The sequence below is a fragment of the Pseudorca crassidens genome, chromosome 15 (genome assembly GCF_039906515.1).
Source record: "Pseudorca crassidens isolate mPseCra1 chromosome 15, mPseCra1.hap1, whole genome shotgun sequence".
Taxonomy (NCBI): domain Eukaryota; kingdom Metazoa; phylum Chordata; class Mammalia; order Artiodactyla; family Delphinidae; genus Pseudorca; species Pseudorca crassidens.
The window spans coordinates 67,271,791-67,291,903 of NC_090310.1; the positions used below are offsets into that span (position 1 = coordinate 67,271,791).

General features: G+C 56.2%; 1 protein-coding gene across 7 annotated transcripts in view; it reads left to right on the forward strand.

Annotated features, from left to right (window-relative positions):
* Positions 1-6,820: 6,820 nt before the first annotated feature.
* SRC (SRC proto-oncogene, non-receptor tyrosine kinase) overlaps positions 6,821-20,113 on the forward strand; it is a 56,860-nt gene continuing 43,567 nt past the window's right edge. For 2 of the 7 annotated variants that reach the window (XM_067708084.1, XM_067708088.1), the window contains exon 1: positions 6,821-7,106. The gene's annotated coding sequence lies outside the window, so the exon portion shown is untranslated. Of the gene's footprint in view, positions 7,107-16,686; positions 16,710-17,794; positions 17,909-18,321; positions 18,472-20,113 lie in introns of those variants that run through there. The other 5 variants (XM_067708089.1, XM_067708090.1, XM_067708087.1 and 2 more) reach the window with 5 other exon arrangements.

The following is a 20,113-nucleotide window of genomic DNA, read 5'->3' on the forward strand; positions in this document are numbered from 1 at the left end:
ACCAGCTCCTTTTCATCCAGCAGCAGAGTGAGGCTTAGCGAGATCACATGGGTTGCAGATGGTGGGGCTGCATCTTCTGGACATGGAAGCTCATAGCTCTCTGGCTCTCCTGCTCAGGGTGTTTCAGCACCTGTTTCCCCTTCTGGTTTGAGAGCCCCCAGTGGGCAGGGTCTGTGTCCCTGGACACTGGGCTCAGGGGGAGGTACTGACCCAGGGACAAATCTTTGAACCTCTCAACCTGCCTTCACCATGATGAGGACCTAGACTGGTGTCTTGTATACAGCAGGCATTTGACAAATACTTGTGACATTGAGAACCCTTGATCCTAGTTGAGGCTGTCATAAACTTGCATATGACCTTAGGCGAATCTCTTCATTCCCCAGTCCTCAGTTTCCCAAGCTTTAAAAAGAAATGTTTAGGGACTTTCCTGGTGGGCCAGTGGTTAAGAATCAGCTTTCCAATGCAGGGGACGCGGGTTCAATCCCTGGCCGGGGAACTAAGATCCCACATGCCGTGGGGCAACTAAGCCCACGCACCACAACTACTGAGCCCTCGCACCTCAAATAGAGAGCCCGTGTGCTGCAAACTATACAGCCCATGCGCTCTGGAGAGCTCGTGTCACAACTGGAGAAGAAAATACTCACATGCCACAAGTAGAGAGAATCCTGAACATCACAACTAGACAGAAGCCCGCACACCACAACGAAAGATCCCGCGTGCTGCAACTAAGACCCGACGCAGCCAAAAAAAAAAAAAAAAAAATTAATTAATTGAAAAAAAAGGAAATGTTTAGCAACAGCTCTCTTGGCTTCCTGTCTGTCTTAAAATTCTGTCCTTTGCTCTAGAACATGATACGGCCTATACCCCCCAACCAATTTCCCCTATAACTAACTTCTTACATCAATATGGTTCATTTGTTACAACTAATGAACCAATATCGATGTATTATTATTAACTAATGTCCATACTTTATTCAGAGTTCCTTAGTTTTCCCCTAATGTCCTTCTTGTGTTCCAGGATCCCACCCAGGATGCCACGTTACATTTAACCATCGTGTATCCTTAGGCTCCTCTTGGTTATGATAATTTCTCAGACTTTCCTTGTTTTCGATGACCTTGACAGTTTTAGGAGAACTGTTCAGCTATTCTGTAGAGTATCTTTCTCCTGGAATGTGTCTGATGTTTTTCTCGTGATTACACTGTGATTATGGGTTCTGGGGAGGAAGACAACAGAGGTGAAGTGCTACGCTCACCACATCATATCAAGGGTACATATTATCACAGTGACTTATCCCTGTTGATGTCGACCTTGACCACCTGGTGGAGGCAGTGTTTGTCAGGTCTCTCCAAGGTAAAGTTACCCCTCCACCCACCCATGCTGTCCTCTTGGGAAGGAAGAAAGTCGCTGTGAGCAGCCCACACCTAAGGAGCCGGGAGTTATGCACCCCTCCGTGACAGCGAGTATAGTATGAGCATTTTTTTCTTCTTTAGTATCTACTTTTCAAGTACTCCCACAAAACATTGCTACATTCCATCTCCCCAACAGGCCTGGGAAATGTGGGAGATGGAGACATTCCATGAGGTGGAAGCAGAGGCTCAGGGTGGGAGGGATCAGAGGTTGGGTCAGGCTCTGTGGGTCTTGCCTCTCCCTGTTGAATGTGAAAGACATCCAAGGTCTGGGCAGGACAGGACCGCAGAGCCTGAGCTCCAGACTCAGGAAGGCTTGAAACTGAGGTCCTGCCCTCCCTTGCCGTGGCACATAGTCTTGCTGAGCCTCGGTTTTCTCCATCTGTACAATGGGGATAGCAATAGCTCCTACATTGTAGTGCTGTGAAGAACAAACACCTTGCTGCACATGGACCCCAGAACGGGGCCCTGCCCAGGAAGCTCTGCACACGGTGACTGTGGGCTGTTGTGACGATGATTATTTTTACAAGCATTCTTCGAAGACCTCCTGTTGCAGACTTGTCTCCTCTCTGCTCAGCAGGTTTCTAACCCCCTCTGATCTGTAGGGTCACAGCTCTGGCTGCAGATTTCCGCCCTGCCCTCTGCCCTCCTGCCAGGCCTGGCAGATCAAGGGCCCTGGCTCCTTTTATCCTTTCTCACAAACATTCTGAGATACGGCGGAAGGAGGCCTGGGCTGGAGGGGGGCTGGCTCTGCTTGCCGGTGACTCTCTGTGTGACCTTGGGAGAGTGTCTGTCCCTCTCTGGGCCTCTACTGTGGCCTGAGGGGAGTGATGTGATGAAGGGCTGAGTTTCTTGGGGGGGTAGCCAGGTGTCTTCCCCATTTTCACGTGGACAGGGCTTTTCCTCCTGTGACACCCCCCTGTTTTGTCTCCAGACTCCAAGCTGAGAAATATGTTTGAACAGCACATTTCCCGTCTGTGAATTGGCCGTACAGCCCCAGAAGGTGAGTGTGTGTGGCGGCACTCAGAGGTCAACACCGTCATTTGTTTGTCATCACTTGGGTTCCACCTGCTTAGGTGCCCACTGTCTCCATCCTTTCCCTGGAGGTGGAAGGATGCTGGAGGAACCTGCTGGTGGCTGACCACCCCTGCCGGAGGCCGGCCTCTGAGGAAGCACATGCTCATTTGCTCCCAGCTCCTTTCGACTCTCGTGGGGCTGGGGACGCTTCCCTAGCGTCCTGTGTCTTAGGCCTTTGGGCCAGTTTGGCCTCGCTCCTTGGGTCGCAGGTAGGTGCTCATGCACACACACCGATGTAAGCCGGGGGCTCGACCTCTGCTGGTCCTCAGCTGTGGTTGCCATCAGCCCAGAGGCTTCCAGACTGCTCCTCACTGCCCCTCAATCTGCCCCCCACTCAGTGACAGCACCTCTCCCCAGGCCCTTCTCTGTTTACAACCCTCCATGGCTCCCCACTGCCTCCAGGACAGAAGCCAAGCCTGGCATTCAAGGATCTTCAGAGCTCCCCCCAGCCTCCCTTCCCTCACCCCAGCCCGCCCATCACGTGGTTCCAAACACAGCGTGTTTTTGGCCTCTGTGTCTTTGCTTATGCTGTCCCCCCGCCCAGAACACCTTCTCTTTTGTTCCATTTTCACCTGCAATTGCTTCCTCCGGCTTCTATACTCGCCATAGATGACTCCTTCTTTCAGCAGCCCCCCTTCGCCAACACACGTGCTGAGTTAGAACCCCTTCCTCCGGGCCCCACCAGCCCCCGATGCCTGTGCCTAGCACACTGTCACTCTTCCCTGCCCCTCCAGGCTGTGAGCAACTCCAAGGCAGACACCAGATCTGGTTTGTTCACTGCTGTATCCCTAGCATATAGCACAGACCCTAGCACGTGGTAGATGCTCAGTAAATATTGACTGACCAGAGGAAGGAAGAGTAAGGCTTAGCCAGGGGCTGGTGGGTGGAGAGCATTCCAGACAGGGGGACCAGTGCAGAGGGCCTCAGGGCGGAATAAGCTTCTGTGATGGAGTGACAGCAGGGAAGCAGGCTTGACTAGGAGGGAAGGGGACCAGGGCTCGCAAGCGAAGCCTGAGCGGTTGGCAAGGGCCAGATCAGGCTGAGGCACTGGGCATCTCTGTGTAAACTGTAAAGTGCGGTGCCATGAGAGGTGCCAAGCCCACTCCACAGCCTCAAGCCAGAGCCTGCCCACTTTTTCACCTTATCCTGTAACCCTGAGCCCAGTTCTTCGAATAGACAACTCACAGCAAACCATCTGGGGAATGACAGGGCTGGTCTGGAATTTCCCACTGAGTGCCTGTGAAGGGTCAGCTTTCCAGCTGCTTTCCAAGGATGAGCTGGGCTCAGGGTGGGTGGGAGCCAGAGCCACCAGGGCCCTGGGTGAGGCGCAGGCGGTGCCCCTGATCCCGTGGCACGAGAAAGCTCTCGCCACAGGTTTGCTGCCAGTTGTGGCGGGCCAGGCCTCACCTCCCATGCTCCATCCTGCCCTCAGTTGTGGCTTTGACCCAGGTCGGGGGAAGGAGGGGAGAGGAGGTTTCCAGAGATACAGAACTGTATACAGCTGGTGTTCGCCATCTCTACCATGTTGACATCAATCACATCTGTCATCTGCTGGGTGTTTTGGGTTGGGAAATTATCCCTCTTGGCTTTCCAGGCCCAGCTCAAACTGTGTATACCATCGGTGGTCAATAAGTGTTTGCTGTCCATTAATGATGATGAATGATTTACAGGTATTAAGCAATGAGTTTCTGTTTTACTAACTATCTTTTAAGCAAAATAATGCACCGAGTCACTCACTGATCCACCAGGCCAGACTGTCAGCTCTTGCATCTACATAATCCTGGAAGGTGGTAGGATCGTTGCTCCCACTTTACTGATGAGTAAATTGAGGCTCAGAGAGGGTGGGGTCACAGAGTCGATGAATGGAAGAGTTGGAACTCTTGTATGTGGATCCCTAGGCCGAGTACTCTCTCTGGCCAACCAGGCAGTGCCCACCCTGTGCCAGGCATGGGCCAGGCCATAGTCCCTGCCCTCTGGGTGGGGACAGATGCACCCTGAATGGCTTGGGGTGTGTCTCCATCAGAGGTTTGTCAGGAAGCATGTCCTGGAGGAAGTGGCACTTACTTAGGACCCTGATGGACAGGGAGGGCTGGGCAGCTAGAGATGTGGGGTAAGCATTCCTGGTAGGGGTTTACAGCCTGAGTGAAGGCCCAGAGGGGTGGTTGAAAGTAACGAACTCTTCCAACACTCAATCATGAAACCACTGTGCCGGTCACATCCTCCTGAACGACCTCCTGAGACCCTCAGCCGCTGAGCCGAGCCAGTGGTGGCTCCAGGTGGAAGGCTGCATCTGTGCTCATAGAGCCGAGATGTGTCCCAGCTGCCCCCACTCCTCGAAGAGAGAGGGCAGGGTATGAAAAAGGCTCAGACATACTGGGTGTACATTACTTCATTCCATCCTCACGTGAGCCTTCTGAGAGGATCACTGTCTTTAGCCCATTTTGCAGGTTGGCACAGTGAGGCTCAGAGAAATGGCCTGCTCAAGGTCACATATCCACAAAGGGGCAGAGATGGGACTTGAACCCAGGTCTATGGGTCCCAAGTCTGTGCTTCTAAGCCCTCTGTCATCCCAGCTCTAGAAGAAGCTCAGAACTTTCAGTTGAACTCCTGGGGATGAATCTAGTGATATGCCAGGAAATATTTAACAACTAGCTTTCTGGAAGGGAAAAAGCCTTGATTTGTAGTGTTTGCTGATTTCCTAGGTGTTAGTACTTCCACCATGGCTATGTCAAGGTACCAACATGACATCGTTGAACGTGGAGTTGGGAAGAGACGAACACGGTCTGTCGGAAGAGCCAGCTCCAGCACACCACTGGGTGAACAGCCCACCCCTAGCCCAGGCCTCCAGTAAAGGCCTCCAGGCCTGTCTGAGGAGTGAATGAAGGCTGAGAAACCTGCTCCTCCAGCTAGGGGCCCGCCCAGTATCCTGGGAAGCTGCGGTTAATCTTTAAGCCAGCCCTGCAAATATGTGTAGCCATTTCACCGGCCCAGGCTGGCTTACTGGTGCTGGCTCTGCTGCTGACCTGCTGTGGGGCTTCAAGCAGCCCTCTCCCCCTCTGGCCTCAGTTTACCAACCATAAGAGCTACGCTTCATTGAGCACAACCTCAGTCACCCTCACCTTTGTCAGTTTTAACTTTCCCAGGAGTCCTCTGTGGCCATGTTCACTCCTGTATCATAGTTGAGGGGACCTGGGCTGGGGAAGTTGATGGACTTGTACAAGGTACGGTGGGTGGGCAACTAGTCTAGATTTGAACTCAGATCAGTCTGGCTTAAGGCCTTGCTCATTCCTGGTCTCCTGGATACTATATTGTACCCTGAGGTCTTTGCCTCCCATATTCTAGGGTTCCCCTTCCAGCTCCTTTCAGGAGAAGCCCAGGCTGGTACCATTTGGCCCGGCTGGGCCTTACTTTCCCACCTGTGATATGAGAGAACTTTCAGAGAAGGCAAGTAGAGGCAGATGGTGGCATTTAACGCTGGATTCAGGCTCATCATTCCAGGAAGACATGTGAAGAGCCAAGGGTGGGGCACCCAGCCCCAAAAGGGCAGCCCTGAAGCCTGGGTCGGGAGATGGTGGGAGTGGGGGGAGGGGTCAGAGAGCGGTGCTGGGAGGTTTTGTGGCTAAACCAGCATTTCCTCAATGTCCCCTCCTTTCTCTGCTGCACTCCCTGCCCCCTGTGTCCAGATGTACTCAGTCTCTTTATCTACTTGGAAGTGTGATTGCCACTAAACACCTGCTTCAGCCCCCTCCTAAGCAGGAGTATCTGGAACTTGCTGACTTCGGATGGGCTGCCTTAGTTACTTTTCTTCTTTCTGATGCACATTAAAATGAATGTATATCTATTTAGACAAATGTTGCTCTTTTCCACACCGTCCTTCCTGCTTCAGTCCCCACTTTGGGAAACTCAGGTCAAGGTCAGGGTCTAAGGTCCGGTTCTTGTCAGGTGACTCCCTTCTCTGTGCCTCAGTTTCTTCATCTGTAAAATGGGGATAATCGTTGGCCCACCCAGCCCAGTTGGTTGGTAGGAATAGATCCTAAAATTGACCTGAACCGCTTAGCCTGGCACCTGGCAAGAAGTGAGCGCTCCGTCAGTGCTGCTGTTGATTATTACTAATAATTTCGGGAGAGGTAGATTTGGGGTAAATGGGGTGGGTGGGCTGGGGGGGAGTTAGGGAGGGCATTTTGGCTTGAGGGCTGATGGGTGCCCCCAAGGGTAGGGAGCGCTCTCAGGGCGGGGTGGGGGCGGGGCTTCTGTGCCCGGTGCCTCCGCCCCCCATTCCCCGGCCCGCCGGGACCCTTGGCGTGGGGAGGTCGCGCACGAGTCTCTCCCAGGTCACTGGCGGGGAACTGTCCCGGCGCGCTTCCTCCTTCCTCCTCCTCCCGGCGGCTTGCCGGGCCCCTCCTCCCTGCTCGCGCGCTCCCTCCCTCCTCTTCCCCTCCCCAGGCCGCCGCCGCCTCCTCCTCCTCCTCCCTTTCTCTCTCGATCTGTCTCTCCCGGCCCGGAATCCATTCCGGCCTGGGAGCCGGAGCGGCCAGGCCGCCGTGTGCCCGAACCCCTGGCCGTCCGGCGGTCGGTCCTCCGGTGCGTCTGTCTGACGGTGCGTGCGCCTGCCCGCCGGCCCAGGTGAGCGCCCCCCGGCCCTCCGCCGGCCCCCAGTCCCGGCCCGCGTGAGGGAGCCCCCGCCCGGGGACCACCCTGGCGTCGGATCGCCGGGCCGCGGGGGCTCCTGGCCCCCCCTCCAACCCCCACCCCCCCGGGCTGAGCAGCGATCCGGGAGCGCAGGGCGGGCGCACCGGGACTTGTCTGGCGCGGCCTTTTGTTGTGATGCCGCCGGGGGAGGGGGCTGGGTGGTGGGGGCGTAGAGGTCCGGTCCGCGCGGGGACCCCGTCCGGCTCACCGTCCCTCTACGGGCCCCCTGAGAGCAAGCAGCGAGCCGGGCCTGAGCCCCCGGGCCAGGTCTAGGCCAAATCTGAAATCTGAGCCAGTCGGCGCCGCCTCTGGCCGCGGCTGCCCGGCCTGGCGCCCCCAGCCCTGGATGGGGGGGTGGAGAGGGGGCGGACAGGGTGGGCCTGGGGGCGCCGGGTTGGGGGTGCCGGGCCGGGGCACCAGGATCTCCCTGTCCTCGTGGGGCCTCGGGTAGGGCCTGGTGCTGCCGGCCCGGAAGGGACTGGCTAAACTGCTTGGTCCCTGCTGCCCACAGCCCCCAGCCTCGCCTCTCGACAGGCCCAGCCGCCTGTCTGCTCAGAAGTTGGCAAAAGTTTGGGGATTTCGCCACCAGGCTGGGTCCATTTGTCCGCCTGGGCTGGGCTTGGTGGTGGGTTTGAGTCCCGACAGGGACCACCACTTACTGGCCCTCCTGTGTGTCCTCAAACAGCTGCCTGCCCTCTCTGAGCTAGGGGTCCTCATCAGGCCCCGCTGCGGGCCTGGCTGGGCTTACTGGGCTGGTGGAAGCTTGGGGTGAACAGAAGGGGGTCACCTGTGGGGTAGCAGTTCGGCCTCTGGGGCCTTCAGGCAGACTTGAGAGTGGACGGAGCTCGTGCGTGGCCCTGGGTAAAGATTCCCGGGCTTCAGGGACTCTGTCCAATTGGGACAGTGCTCTCTGGATCACCTGGGGTGAGTCCAGGCCCAGCCATAGTGCAGCTGAGACCAGACGATTTCAAGAATGGACCAGGCTGGTTCTGTTGCTGACCCTCATCTTGGCCTCCTGGCTGGGGAGACAAGACCTAGGCTTCTCGTCTCACTGGGTGACCTGGGCCAAGGGACTACCCCTCTGAGTCCACATGTGTGCAGTGGGGATCCTCAGGGGAAGACTGTAGGCACTTCTGCGGGGAGGGGCTTAGCATGTGGTAGGTGTTCAATAAATGAGCACTTCACTGGATGAATTGCCTAAAAAAGATGGGTGGGAGGTGAGATGGCTGGTCCTAGGGGGGTGGATTGGTGCCCCCAAAGCCACCTCCTAACCCTTGAGAAAGAAACAGCCCCGGCACAGTCTTGCCACCCAGCAGCTGTGTGACCTGAGACAACTCACTACTCCCTCTGGCCTCAGTTTTGTTAAGTATAAAATGGGCCCATGATAATGATAGCTGCTAACATCTACTGAGCACCTCCTATGAGGTAGGGACTCTTGTGTATCTCCATTTTGCTGGTGAAGAAACTGAGGCTCAGAGAGGGGAAGTGACTTGACCAAGCCACACAGTTTGAAGCTGCAATGAGAGCCTAGACCTCAGAGTCCCTGGTCTGGCTGCCCTTGCACCCTTCCAGTGGTGGGGGAACTGGGGTTTCCCATTATGGGACCAGGCACGAGACAGTGTTGGAAAAGACTCTACTGATGAGTGAGTGATTGGGTGGAAGCCACGAGGCCCTTTTGGTGGTGTGGTGATGTGGTCTTTCCACCCAGGGGAATGATTTACAGTGTGTCACCTCTTTCAGCTGACTGCCTGCCTAGGCCCTCCTGTGCGGCTCCTGGGCCTTTGCTGGTGTCCCTGCTGGGAGTGCCCTTTCCTCTAAGAGCTGCTTGTCTACTCTTGCTCTTTAAGGCTTAGCTTAAGGCTCACCTCTCCCAGGAAGGCCCCCCAGCTCTCTCCTCTCCTCCCCTCGCTTCTTCCCAGAGCATGGAGTATCCCCAGCTCATAGCTAGTTCCTGCTTTGGCTTCTTCCCTGATTGTGACCTGGGGTTGGCGGGGTGGGGAGGGGGGCTTGTCTAGCTCCCCCAAAGCCCCAGGAGCCAGGGAGGAGATGGCTCAGTGGCCTGTTGACAGACCGCCCATCCCTGGTCCTCAGCTGACCCCGTTTCCCCAAACCTGCCGAGATACAAGCATCCATGGCCCTGTATTGAGCGCCTACAATGTTCTAGGAGCTTTGAACTTGGGCTGAGCAGTGTGGCGATGGGTTAGCAGTGGGAGCTGTAGGAGGCCTCAGGAGGCTTCCAGGAGGTGGTGACAGGAGGGGGCAGCAGTTCCCTCAACAAAGAAGGGGCAGAGCGCTATTTCTTCCCTTCAGCTCAGACGCGCCCCAGGGCCCCTGGAGTTGTGAGGAGTGGTCAGCCTGGGTGGGTCCTTGCTGGGGAATTGTGAACAGGTCCCTGGCTGCCCAGAAATTTAAGTCTAGAGGGTGAGCCAAGTAGCAAACAGGTTGCCAAATAAATTAATATATAATCACAGATGTGATAAGGGCTCAGAGGGAGAGGCGTGGGGTGCAGAGGAATCTCGAAGGAAGCGTGGAGGAGTTGGCCAGGCGTGGAGCTAGGGGTAGGGCTTACCAGGCAGAGGGAACTCCAAATGTCCTGAGGTGGGGAAGCGTGTGCTGTTATGGAGAAACAATGAGAAAGCCTGTGAGTCTGGAGCATAGAAAATTAAGGGGAGTGGGTGAGAGGTGAGTGAGGGGGTGTTGTCAGCAGGACTGGGCCATGTGGGGCCATGTAGGCCTTGAGGAGGAGCTTGGCCTTCATCTTCCCACAGGGGGCTGATTGGTGTCCCCGGGGTTAACAGCCCCATGTTGGAGACCAGGGGTGCAGAGGTGACCAAGGCACCTGGTGGAAAATGATCTGTGGGCTGGACTCCAGGTATTCTGTGAGGGCCTAGATCAGATATCAAGAGGAGGAGGCATTTGAGGCTGGGCTTTGAAAGTAGCGTAGGAGTTCGGTAGCAGGAAGGCAGGAGAGGGTGAGAGCCAGGGGTTGGGGCAGTGCCATGCAGGGTGGCTGGAGGCTGGGAGTGAGGTGGGGAGCAGGGAGGGGTCGGCTGGGGAGATGGAGACAAAGGTAGGGTAAGGGCTCAGGACTCAGACAGGCTTGCGTTCAAGTTCTGACCGTGCCCGCCCGCTGTGTGTCTTTGGGTCATTCATTCTATCTTTCTGAGACTTAGCTTCTTTGTATTGAAAATGGGAACAGTAAATATCTTCCTATCAGGTGAGGGTTAAAGGAGGGCCGTATGCCCAGTGCCTGGAGCCAGCAGGTGCTCAGGAAATGGGACCTGCCTTGTATGGTGTGACACTGGGCGGGTCAGTTCATCCAATAGGTCTGGCCTCCCCAGCTGTCCGGTGAAGGCTTTGAGTGGATGATTCCCACTGATTCTGAAGGTGCTGGTCTAGGAAAGGATGCGGGCGGCCAAGGCCACCCGTATACTGGGTGACTTGAGTCCTGCTTTGCCCTCTGTGTGTGAGGAGGCTGAGCTGGGAGAGGTCTGCTGGTGTAGCCCATCCCAACTTCTTGAAAGCTTGCCTTTGGTGAGATTAGCCCCATTTTCCACATGTAAATTCTAAGACCCAGAGGGGAAGACACTTGTTAGGGTCTCCCAGTTGCCAAGTGACAGGGCCGCACCTAGGCTGTGGGGCTCTGGGCTCCTATTCCAGGGCTGGGCCTCCCGTGTCTCTGCAGGGCTTACAGCCCCTTCAAAGGCCTCCACCCCACTGCCCTGGGCTTTTTGACCGGAGCCTCATTTCCTGCCTGAGCTGTGTGGCCCCCGAGCCTCTATCTCCCTTTGGGTTCCCCCAGCCCTTTACTTTCCCTCCATTGCTCCTACCACCTTATCTCCATGGTAAACCACTCTGGTTTCCACTCGAGCCCCTAGAGGGGTGGGGGCCCCTTCCTTTGGGGGCATCTCAGTTTCCTCATCTATGAAGTGGGGTAGTATGAGTCATGGCTCCCAGGATGTCCCAAGGGGACTGAAGTAAAGCGTTTAGCACACATTAGCTCGATAGATAGGGGTGGGGAACAGCCAGACACCTGCTCGAGGCCATTGTTTTCTGGCAGCTGACACCCCCTTCCTGTGACTCAGTTTGTGAAGCTGTAAAATGGGCATGGAGGTTGCACTTAGTACGGCCAAAAGGAGGATGGCGTGAAGCTGTACCTTAGGCTCTCACCTGGTAGCTGGCTCTGCATCACTGTTCCTGGGGTGGATGACCCAGTAGGTACCTCCGCTGTGTTCAAGGCCCTGTTCCCAGCTGTCTGTCCAAAGGCAAATCACTCAGCCTCCCTGAACCTCAGCTTCTGCACACCTCCCTTGTGAGGATTAAATCAGAGAATGTCTCCCAGCAGCTTGAAACTATTGGATGCCCAGTAAATGTTGCGTCTTTCTTTCCCCCTTCGCGTCCCTTGCGGGGACTCAGACATTACCCAGTCTAGGGATGACCCAGGGTTAGGGTTAGGGTTAGGGTTAAGGTTAGGGCTCGGGTTAGGGTTAAGCCTAACCCAGACCAAGATTGCTGTGTTGAAAAACCTTCTGAGGTCCATTCTTGGCTTCATGGGAAAGAGTGCTGTGATAGATTAGTAATGTCTGCCCCAGACAGAGGATTAGACATCACTGTATGTGTGCCATGAGTTTGTCATTCCTGATCTATTCTGACCTTCTCTTTTCACAGATGGGGGAACTGAGGCCAGAAAGACCCAGGACATATTGTCCAAGCAGGGAGAAAAATGCAGATCTCCTATCTTTTTTTTGTGTGTGTGTGTTATGCGGACCTCTCACTGTTGTGGCCTCTCCCGTTGCGGAGCACAGGCTCCGGACGCGCAGGCTCAGCGGCCATGGCTCACGGGCCTAGTCACTCCGCGGCATGTGGGATCTTCCCGGACCGGGGCACGAACCCGTGTCCCCTGCATCGGCAGGCGGACTCTCAACCACTGCGCCACCAGGGAAGCCCCATCTCCTATCTTTTCATCCAGGGCTCGCCCCACCCAGCCAGCCTGTTCCTTCCCACAATACAATGCAGGGGATGGGGGGCTGAGTCAAGGAGTAGATGATTGGGGAAGATCCCAGAGGTGGAAGCCAGAATCCTGATTTCCCCACCCCTTTCTGTGGGACCTTGAGCAAGTGACTTGCGCTCCAACCTGAACCCCAGTACCTCCCTTCCTCTTGAAACTACCCAGAGAAGTTCCAGTATAAAATGAGAAGCAAGAGAGGAGAAGAAGCTAGGTGATCTTGTCCGGGTCCTTTTCTCCTCTGATCCTCAGTTTCTTCATCTGTCCGGCATGGGATCTTCCCTCCTGAGGCTCTGCGACAGGGATCTTAGCTGGGGTTCTCCAGGGGCTGGCCTGGCTGAGTCCTCTTTGATGCCGTGTGAGCCTGGCGATGTCAGCGGGGCTGTGGGGGGCTGTTGAGAGACTGTGGGGATGGGTCCTTGGAGTCCTCAGACCTGCTGGGCTGTGAGGCCGGCACAGGTGGTCTCCTGGCGGGGGGATGGAAGTTGGGGTTAGTGTGGCGTCGGGAAGCTCAGCCTCCCTGTCAAGGTCTGATTATCTTTTCTCCCGCTGCTTTATGCAAATTTGTGGCCTTGACTTTTACTCTGTCTGATGTCGATGTCCTCACTTGTGCCCTCTCCGGCCAGGTCATAGCAAGGTGACTTATTCCATTCTTTGTCCCATCCCTGGGGTGGATGAAATGTTTGTTTCTATTACATAGAAGAGGGAAATGAGGCTCAGAGAGGCCAAGGGCTGGGGCCACAATCACCCAGCGGAGTGAGATGTGAGCCCAGACTTCTGGCTTCTGGTTGATGTGAGGCATCCGAGTCCCCCTGGGTGTGCGCTCAGCTTGGCTGGGCTCTTTCCCTGGGTGGAGGGTGGATGTGCTGCTGGGCGGGCAGGTGATCCTGCCTTTCTGGGCTTCCAGCTCTGGCTGGTGGACCTACAATCTGGAGGACTGGGATCTTGCTGGGACCCCCAGCTTCCAGGATTGGCACATAATGGGCGCTCCATGGTTGCTCATGGACTAAAGGGAGTGGAAGTAGCCAGACCTTTGGAGCGAATTGGTTCTGGTTCGAGTCCTGGCTCTGCCACTTGTTTGCTATGTGTGATTGTGGGAAAATGGTTGCTCTGAGCCTGAGTCTCCCCATCTCTGATGTGGGGACAACAAGGTGGCGTGAGGGTCAGGTGAGCGAATTTGTGTCTGCTCCGACGCAGGGCCCCCGCACAGTAAGTGTTTACGATTTCTGAGTGTCTGTGATTATGAAGGTAGTTCCCTGACGAGGCGGGAATTCTGGGTCTCTGCAGGTCAATTGATCCAGGAACGCTAGGGCTGAGACTGGACGCCTGTGTTCAGGCTAGTCCTATGGGGTGGGGCTGGTGGGGAGGTTAACTAGAGACAGACAAGTTTGGTGGCTGGACCTACTGGAAGCCCCCATCTCCAGCCAGCCTCCCTGAGCCCACCTCCCGCCTCAGCCCTTGCCCTCCTGTGGCTAGTCAAGGCCTCCCAGTGCCCTGAGCCCTGGCATCAAGGCCCCCTCACTGAATGGGTCCACCTCTCTGAAGGTGGCTGCCGTTTGAGCACTGGGTGCTTTGCGCCTTTGCCCACGTGGCCTGGAGGCAGGGGCTGTTACTGCTCTTGTGGTTTGGGGAAGGTCCCCAGCAAGGGCCCCTGGGGGTGCTGGTGGTCTGGGCTGAGCTCTTTCCTCTGCTTCACCCTGTCACCTCCCACACTTCCCTTTCACTCAGGTGACCCTTTAGCCTTTCTGAACCATCAGCTGCCTTCCTGCTGGCCCCGGGTTTTCCAGCATCCATGCTTTACCCTGTGGGTCCTGCTGCCTGGTGTGCCCTCCCTCTCCACACCCATCATGGCTAAGATGCCTCTGCCTCCGGAAAGCTTTTGTTGACCATCCTCTCTGCCCCAGCCCAGTCCATACTTTCCACGCTCCCCTCTTCTGCACCTGCCTTGCCCATTCTCTGCCCTCCCTCATGGCTCTAGCACATTCTGCCTTAGATGGCAAGTCATAGGATTCTTTTTGCCTCTAAGGGAGTACGGTGATAGTGATCAATCCCAAGGGTGCCACACTTTACAGTTTACAAAGCACTTTCCTCAATCACCTCGGGCCATCCCCAGCAGGGCTGGGAGGGAGACAGACCATCATAAAAATCTTCATTTGGGGAATTCCCTGGCGGTCCAGTGGTTAGGACTCTGTGCCTCCATTGTAGGGGGTGCGGGTTCGATCCCTGGTCGGGGAACTAAGATCCCGTAAGCCACGCAGCATGGCAAAAAAACCCACTTCATTCGGCAGATGAAGAAACTGAGGCCTCAAGGCAGGGTCATGCCAGACACTACTCTCTCCGCTTGGGCAGGTGGAACTGAACCACCCTCCCCGCATAAGCCCTTAGTCCTTCCAGTGAGGAACTCCTCTTTCAGAGCCCTGTGGAAGCCTCAACTTATTATCAAAAGGAAGATCCGGAAGTTCAGAGAGGTGAAGTGATTTGTCTGAGGTCACACAGCGTGGAAAGCTGGCGGAGCTGGGAGGGTTCTGTCTAGGAATTAGAGAAGAGGCAGGTTGGGCCCCCCTTCCCACCCCTTCGGAGTGGAGAGTCAGATACCACCCGGATCCTAAAGGAACAGTGAGCCCAGTGGCCCAGCCCTGAGGATTCCTTCCATTGTCATCTGTTCCTTGAGCACATAGTCGAGCCCTTGCCCAGTGCCAGGCGAATGGCTGTGTCTGGTCCCCACAGCATCCCTGCGAGGCAGCAGTTCTGGCCCCATTTTACCAAAGAGGAAACTGAGGCTCAGAGGAGCAAAAAGGCTTGCCGAAGCCACCCGGTGCATGGATTTGGACCCAGGGCCTCCTCAGCACCGCAGGCCTGCCCTGCCTCCTCTGGGCTGATCCCCACTCTACCTCCTGCCTGACCCCTGACCCCTCCTCCAGCCCCTCCCTGCCGCTCCTCTCTGGGCAGTGTGAAGGCCAGGAGCCTCCTCTGGGAAGCCACCCCGCCCCTAGCCCCACGGGTTTCTCCTCTACCTCCATATTAGCTGTGTGACTTTGGTGAGTCAGCTCACCTCTCTCTGCCTCAGTTTCCCCATTTGAAAAACAGGCCCGATGGCAGTATCCACATCACAGACTTGTTCTAAGGATCGAGTGTGGCACTATGCGTGATGCTCTGAGCAATGCCAGCACGTAGTAAACGCTCAATAAATGTTAGCTGTTTTATAATTTGTTTCAACCTGGGGAGGAAGGGAATCACAGCCCCATTCTCCAGATAGGAAAACTGAGACCCAGAGAAAGGAAATAGCATCCACCAGACCACAGGGGGATGTCACAGCCAGAAGGTTCCTGTGGCACATCTCACTTTCCAGATGGGGAAACTGTCCCCTTCCAGGACTCAGTTTTCTCATCTGTGCAGTGGGTTTGTGCATATCTGAGGGGAGATAGTTCCATCACTTTGTACCAATGTGGCTCCTCAGTCCTCAGCCACCCTAGGGTGGGGGGTCAGAGGGATGCAGGGGCTCTTGTTCTGTCCCCTGTGCCCTGTGGGGCTGTGCCCTGTGTTCTCTGGCCCTGAGTTATGCCAAGTCCCCAAGGCTGGGCCTGCCTAGGAAGCTGAACCAGGCCCTGCCAGGCCTTCTGGGTGCCCTCTGGCTGCCGCCACCCAGGTCCCACCACATCACCTGGTCCACCTGCCTCCTCTGCTCTGTGTCCTGGGCAAATGGCTTCTCTTTTTGAGCCTCAGTTTCCTTATCTGTGAGATGGGGTCAGGAGTCTTTTCCTCACAGGACTGTTGGGAAGATGTGATAAGCTCATTCTCCCCAGATGCCTGCCCATGGCGGGCTTATAGAAAGTGCCCAGTCCGTGGCTACGGTTACAAGGATTGGCAGGATTCTGACTAGCAGCAAGGGGAGCAGCATTCCAGGCAGAGGACCCGGCTGAGCAAAGGCTGGGAGGTGGGATGGTTTAGGGAGCACCCCATGGGTGGGTGGGGGAAAGTGGGAGAGGACCCGCCACCTTCCAGGATTGGGACCAGCCCTGAGGGAGGTGGGCAGGGTGTCAGTGCCGACTGCGGTGGTGTCGACCTCCCCACCCTCCAAGCTTCAGATCTCCTTTCACAGCTTCGGGAGCAGCCACCTGCCCTCCCCACCCCCACCCCTGCCAGGTGTTCCCGGAGGCCCTGGAACCAGATGAGCCACAGTTCTATTTGGGGACAATTCTGCTGTTCCCGTTTCTCTCCTGTGCCCTAGTTTCAGAAACGACGTGGGTTTGGTTACCAGTTGGCCGTTGGTGGAAAGCCCTCTCCCCCACTCCGCCCCTACCTTAGATCTGTGGTCAGTGTGGGCAAGATCGGACTCAGTACTGCCTCTGGGAGCTGCTCCTGGCTTCTGCCCCTGGGGTCTCCAGGCAGGGAGTCGGCAGCTGGACTTCTGATTACCTGCTGGTGAGGTCTGGGCCTTGTGCTGGGTGCTGGGGACCCCAAAGATTCACTCTGGGAGCAGCCTACAACCTGGGGGAGCCAGACACAGACCCTGATCATTGCCCTACCATGAGGTAGGCACCATATGAACTGGGGCAGCTATTATGATAACAGAAGGGCTTTGCAGAGGAGGCGATAACCTGGCCTGAAGCTTAAAGGGTGAGCAGGAGCTCATGAGGGGAAAAGAAGGGTGAGGGCCTACCAGGAAGAAGAGAAATCATGAGCGAAGATCTGGAGGTGGGAAAGAGCCTGATGTGTGTCCACGTAGCCTGGGGAGGTGGGGAGTGGTAGGTCAAGTACAAGGTATTTAGACGATGTCTCAGTTGATCAGGCAAGGCTTTGGCCTGGGGCTGCTGGGAGCAGGGCAGGCCTCCTGCTGAAGGTGTAAAGGGAGGACAGAGAGAAGGATCAGGCCGGGCTCAAGTGCTCAGTTACTGTTGCCAAGTGAAGGTAGCCCACAGAGGCTGGGGTTTAAGATAAGGATCAAGAACCCCTGCCTGGGACAGAAGGTAGGGGCTGGTCTGGGGTCTTGGAGGGAGTGGGTCAGGGAAGACTTCTGGAGGAAGCGGTACATATGACATACCTGGAAGAATGGAATGGTTCTCTGGGAGCAGGTGGAGCTTGAGAAAGGCCTGAAGATGCAGTGTGAATAGTTGCTCTTGTTGGAGCTCAGAGGAGTGGTAGAGTTTGGCCCTGAGAGGTGGCTGATGCCAGTCCATGGAGGGCTGGGAGTACCTGCCTGGAGAGACTACACACTGCCCTTGGGCAGCGAGGAGAGGCGCGGAGGAGGCGGGACAGAACTGATTTGTCTGGTGCTGTGGGTAGTGCCCAGCTGAGGGTAGGTGTCCCGTCAGCAGTGTGGCTTTGGTGAAGTGGCTCTGGTGACTGCCCTGAGAGCAGATGGGCCTGGAGAGAAGGTGGGTGGCAGCCAGGTAGGTGGCAGGTCTGGGAGCGACAGGGGAGCGGCGGGTGAGGGGTGGGGGGTGTCTGCCCCCTGGTTTGCCTGCCCGCACAGCCGTTCCCTGTGCACGCCTGCCTGGCAGGAAGCGGTGGAGACGTGTTGGGGCCGGCAGACTCCAGAGGCACCTGGGGCACGGGCTGGGCGTGGGGCGAGGGCTCCGGGGTTCAGGGCCCGACCTCCCTCCCTTGTGGGGTAAACCTCGCCAGGGTGGTAGTCTCCTGGTAGCGTGAAGGGTCAGGCATGGTTGCCCACTTGTACCTCCAAAAGGCCCCTCCACCCTGCTGAACCCAGAGGGTCTATACTCCAGACATGGTGAGTTGAGAGCTGTGGCTGAAGACTCTGGTGCCAGGTGGGCCTGGGTTTGAATCCCAGCTTTGCTCTTTACTGGCTGGGAGACCTTGGCCAGATAACTTTGCCTCAGTTTCTATATCTGTAAAAATTCGGGTCGTCCTAGAACCTCCCTCCTAGGGCTCCCAGGGAGGATTAATGAGATTTTAGAAGGCTGTGCCCAATACTGTGTCAGTCCCTGGGATCTGGCTTTGGAGCTGTTGGCCCAGCTGACCGGGGGTGCCGGGACCTGTTGGGAGGCTGAGGGGCAGCTTCCGGTCTGCCCCGGGCTCTCAGCACCGAGGACAAAGCTCCTTTGTGGTGGGACAGATGGAGTCTGGGAGCTCCCCCTCTTTGGGACCAGGGGGCCATCTGCCCCGCCTTCTCACCCAGTTCCCCTGGGGGAAGGAGCTTCCTCAGACCGAAAGGATGGGAAATGAAAGTCGGGCTGTGCGGGAGGAGAGGCTGCAGTTGCAGAGCCTGGCTGGTGAGCTTGCATGCACGCTTCCCTTCTCCGGGCCACCTTTTCAGAGCCCCGGGCATCCCTGGTAAGTCCCAGGCCCACTGTGTGTGCCCTGTTCACTTATCCATCCATCCATCTATCCATCCATCTTATCCATCTATCATCCATCCATCCGTCCCTCCATTCATCCTTTTGTTCATTCATTCAGTAATTACCAAGTACCCACTCCATGCTATAGGCCCTGTACTTTGGGCCAGTGTCTGTTCTGACCAGATGGCGCCGCAGCATCCCAGCTGTTAACTATTTTGAATATTACGCCCACTGCAGAGTATTCAGCTGTGAGTGAGACAGAAGTGGCCCCTGTCCTCATCAGACATGTAGTCATATGGTATGTTATGTCATCAGACCCATGGTCCATGCCTGGAAGAAGTTGAAGGTTCTCACTTGGGCTGGGGGAGGTCAGAGAAGCCTCCCGTGAGGAAGTAGCTTTTGAAATGAGGCTCAAAGAGAGAGTGGAATTGGCTGGGCGTGTTGCTATTTAAAACGGTGGTCAGGAAAGCCCTCTCTGAGCAGGAGACGTTTGAGTAAAGCACCTGAAGGAAGTGAGGGAGTCAGGCATTTGTCTGGAGGAAGTATGCGCTGGGTGGAGGGAACAGCAAGTGCAAAGGCTCCGAGGCAGAAGTGTATTGGGTTCTTAGGGAAAGGGGAAGTGGCCAGTGTGGGTGGAGCAGGAGTGAAGGGGGTGGGGCTGGGAGTGTCCACTGCAGGACCTCGGAGGCCCCCCACGAGGACTTTGTCTTTTGTCTTGGAGTGTGGGCTGTGAGGGGTGTAAGCAGGAGTGATGGGTTCAGACGGACATTTCAGAAAGGCTCTCTGCCTACAATTGGCCAGCCTGGAGGGCTGGACGAGGGGGTGACCGTGTGGGAGGGAAGGAGGTGGATTCAGGATGTGTTTGGAGGTGAGACTGACAGGGCTTGGAACTGGATTACATGGGGCACAGGAAGAATCATCCTTCCTCTCTTGGGCTGCTGGTAATGAGGGGCTGAGTCTCCGCCACAGACCACTGGGCTTCTGGTTCATGTTCACTCTCCCTCCCCCTAATCCATCTCGAGGCACGTAGGCCCAGCAGCTTCTCCACCTTGTCCTGAGGGTTGGACTGAGTCTTCCAGTTCCCGTGGCTTTAAACAGCGGTATCCCTTAGGCAAAGCTGGCAGGATCCTACCCATTTTACAGATGAGAGAACTGAGGCTCTGAGTGGTACACCCATGGCCTGGGTTACACAGTGGGGGCAGGGTTGGGGCTTGGCCTCTAAGGGCTCAGGAGGATCAATGGATTTGGGGAATATGGGCCCTGCCATTTCAGGGGGTGCCTGAGATTTCTTTCCTACCCTGAACTGTCTTGGGGAGATAGAGGCTGCCCAGGGGTGGGGTGGGGGGCCTGAACTACAACTTGCCTCAACTAGGCCTCAGTTTCCTCTGCTGGGAAATGGGCACAGTAACAGTCCCTACCTCACAGTGTTGTTGGGAGGACCAGGTGAAACAGTGCATGTAAAGCTGGATGCCAGGCATAGAGTTAAGTGTTCAGTGATCAGCACGTATTTTTTTAAATTTATTTTTAAAATTTATTTTATTTTTGGCTGTGTTGGGTCTTCATTGCTGCGCGTGGGCTTTCTCTAGTTGTGGAGAGTGGGGGCTACTCTTCGTTGCAGTGTGTGGGCTTCTCATTGC